Below are 3,583 nucleotides of genomic sequence, written 5' to 3' on the forward strand. Positions count from 1 at the left end.
AAACCACAAACTCATACTTCATTCTCTTTTGGAGAAACATATTTTGGTACTTATATTTTGCTGAACATATGTAAGAATTTACTTTGGGTATTTGCCTATGAATGCAATTGCTGAGTCATATGGTGTCTCATTGAAAAGAAAATTCTAAAATTGTCAGATCAGCTTACATTCTGAGCAGTGTATGATATCCAAGTCATGCCACGTTTTATCAACATTTAGACTTTACAGTCCTTTTCTTTTTGTCTATTCTGGTGAATGTGTAGCAGTGCCTCATTGTGAATTTAATTTTCACTTCCTTTGTGATTTATGAGATGGAGAATTCTTAATATGTTTATTGCCTTTTTGGAAACTTCATTTGTAAAGTGCTTGTTCCCCTATGTGACTATTGTAAATGGAGCTATCTATTTTTTTTAGAGCTACTGTCTATGTACTGGATACAACTTATGATTATATGTACTACACGAAACTTCTATATTGTGGCTCGCCTTTGGTTAACAAAATTTTCTAATTATATTTACTAAATTGTTTGATATATCTCTTAAGGTTAGAGTTTTTGGTGTTCTTATTTAAAAATTCTTTGACTACTTCTTAAATCTTGAGGCTATTTCACAATCTTCCAAGAGCTGGTTAATTAATGTGGGGTATAGAAGAGAGGTCTAGATTAGGCTTTATAAAGGTGCTTGACTGACAGTTCTTTTGACCTTCTGTCTTCTGCCAGTGAGGACCCAGCTTTATTACCCTCCAGAGCATTCAAGTTCTGTCTCAGGAGCCACCAGAGACCAGATCTTCCCTAGACAATAAAGCAGCCAGTGCCTAGAACTGTGAGAAGTAAGTTACTGTTGTTTATACATTACCCAGTCACCGATATTCTGCTATAGCAGCACAAAGAGACTAAGACAGTAAGAAACTTCAAATTGCCTCAATTTTCTTAGAAAAGTAAGAAAAAAAAAGGGGGGGGGGAGAGGGGGTCATCCACTTAAAGGAAAAAAGAAAATAGAAATGAAGATACCCTGAGTTGGTGACAAAAGTTTGAAAACATTTTGAGAAAAAAATAAAAATCATAAAGTTGGAATAAGGATGAAAACAAGAATTGTCCACAATCTTAGGGGTCCAAGAGAAGTTGAAAACTGAAATTCTAAAGAAAGTAGCATTCTTGAAGATAGTGTGACTTTCCCCAGCAGCCACAGAACATACAAAGAAAACTCAAGCAGGGTGTGGTGGCACAAGCCTGTAATCCTAGTATGTTGGGAAGTTGAGACAGGAGGATTTTAAGTTCAAAGACAGCCTCAGCAACTTAATGAGGCCCTGAGCAATTTAGGGAGACCCTGTTTCAAAATAAAAAATAAAAAGATCTGGGGATATGGCTCAGTGGCTAAGCACCTCTGGGTTCAATCTCTGGTACAATAAGTAAATAAATAGGTAAAAGAACAGTTTTCTTTGTGCAAACATTTACTGAACACTTAGAATTTATTTACTTAGTAGTTAATAAGTACTACCTTAATATGAAAGGATATAAAAAGAAAATAGTGAATGAACCATTTCTGGCTAATTATAGCCCAGATTGGGTGGATGCTGTTAAGTATTACAATCAAGATTCTTGTACCTCCAATAGCTAACAGGTTCTTGATCCAGTACTGCTGAAACTTTAAGGAGTGTACAATACAACTTTGGATCTTGTTAAAACATAGATGTAAACAGCTGGTCAGAGATAGGACCCTAAGATTCTGCATTTCTAGAAAACTTCCAGATGCTGCTGCTGGTCTGTGAAATATACTACTTACAGAGCTACAATATGATACATAATAACATCTGGGTGAAAAATAATACACTTTGTTAAATTAGTGATTTTACTACTTAGTATATTGTATGAATGGGTTTTCTAAACTCAAAATGTGTTTCTATTATTAATGACATGCTTTTCTTTCAATATTAATGGTTCATATACAGGTAGCCCTGGCACTCACATACATGTAGCCCACACTCTTGGATAAACACTATTGGATGGAGCCCTGTTACTCCATCAGAGACAACTTCTGCCTCTCTACTTCTCCCCCACCCCCAGGACACTAAATGGAATTGGGTTAAAACAATTGTTCAGAGCTAAACCAATCTAGGCTACATCAGAGTCCATTTTAGCATACAGGAGATCAAATTAATTAATGTTTCTGTGGCATATTTTTTCATAATCTGGTAAAATAATAGGATATCTTTTATGAAAACTTCCTTAGCACAGTATCTCTGTCCCCATGCTCCTAACCCCAACTAGAGCTGAATACTCAGAGATTGAGTGCTTTTTATTTTATGTTGTACCTCTTAGATCAAGTGGAAAAATTCTGAGTGAATGGTGGGGTACTTCAGTTATATGTTACCTTCAGAGGGATTTCACATTTCAGTGATTGGCATTTGGGAAAATCTGCTACTTCTGTTTTACTTATTTTGGTTCAGAAATTAACATTTCCTATTGATTATGGGCTTGTGAATATTCATGTTCCATCTGAAATTCCCACCAACACAAAGGGAGTGGAAAATAGTTAAAATTTTCTGTGCTTCTGGTTGGAAACAGTTCAGAATTTTTTTACTGCCCCCCCCAAAAAAAAGTATGTGAAAATTTCATCTGGTATTTATGTGCTCAGTAAACATTTACTGTCATAAAAATAGAAAGGAAATTTCAAATGGAGAATTGTTTTATTTATTTGTTAGTGTACTCATTTTAAAATATAAATGAATGTATGGAAGCATTTAGGATAGATAAATTTAATTTTGAAATCACTTACCTATGAAGTTGCTTTTGATATTTTAACAACAGTTGTATCAACTATAGTGAACACCTAAAAATAATGCTGTCTAGAAAATGTCAGGCATAGTATATGCTTTTTTAGATGAAGTCTCTCAATTAAATTGTCGATACTTAGAATTTTATCTAAAAGTCAAAAAACTATGCCAGTGTATAGCAAAGTCAGAATGTCAGAATTCGAACCAGCTTTCTTTTAACCTAAAATTGATACATGTTTCACTTTACCATATCCCCATGTGACATAAAATTCAGATGTGTAAAAAAATTTTAAAACATGAGGTGCTTAAAACATTTCTCTACTTTTGATATCACAATTCTAATATTTACCTATTAATTCATTGTCATCAGTCATTGTCTAAACATGCTGAGTTTTTCTGCTACAACACATTCAACCCTTACCATAATATTTAAAATAGCAGGGTTATGTTTTAAATTTTCAATCAATGTGATCATCATGATGTAGTTAACCAAAAACATGAGACCTAGTCATTGACAGCTCAATACGCTGATGACAGGGTAAACTCTGCCACAAAATTGCAACTGGGGCAATAGAACACAAGAAATGATGCATACACATACAAAATGCTGTCAACCAGACATTTAAAAAAATCCATGCAAAGTAGTCACAGAAGGAACATCCATAAGTTTATTTGTCTCTGTTGTCATCAAATCATCCATTGACTTGTACTCTATAGTTAGAGTAGAAATTCTTACAGATTTTTGCTTCCTTGGATGTACAAAGAAAAGAACAAGAACTTCTGGAAAAGTTTTTCATTGTATTCGATTCAA

This window comes from Sciurus vulgaris (genome assembly GCF_902686455.1).
Source record: "Sciurus vulgaris genome assembly, chromosome: 1".
Lineage (NCBI taxonomy): Eukaryota > Metazoa > Chordata > Mammalia > Rodentia > Sciuridae > Sciurus > Sciurus vulgaris.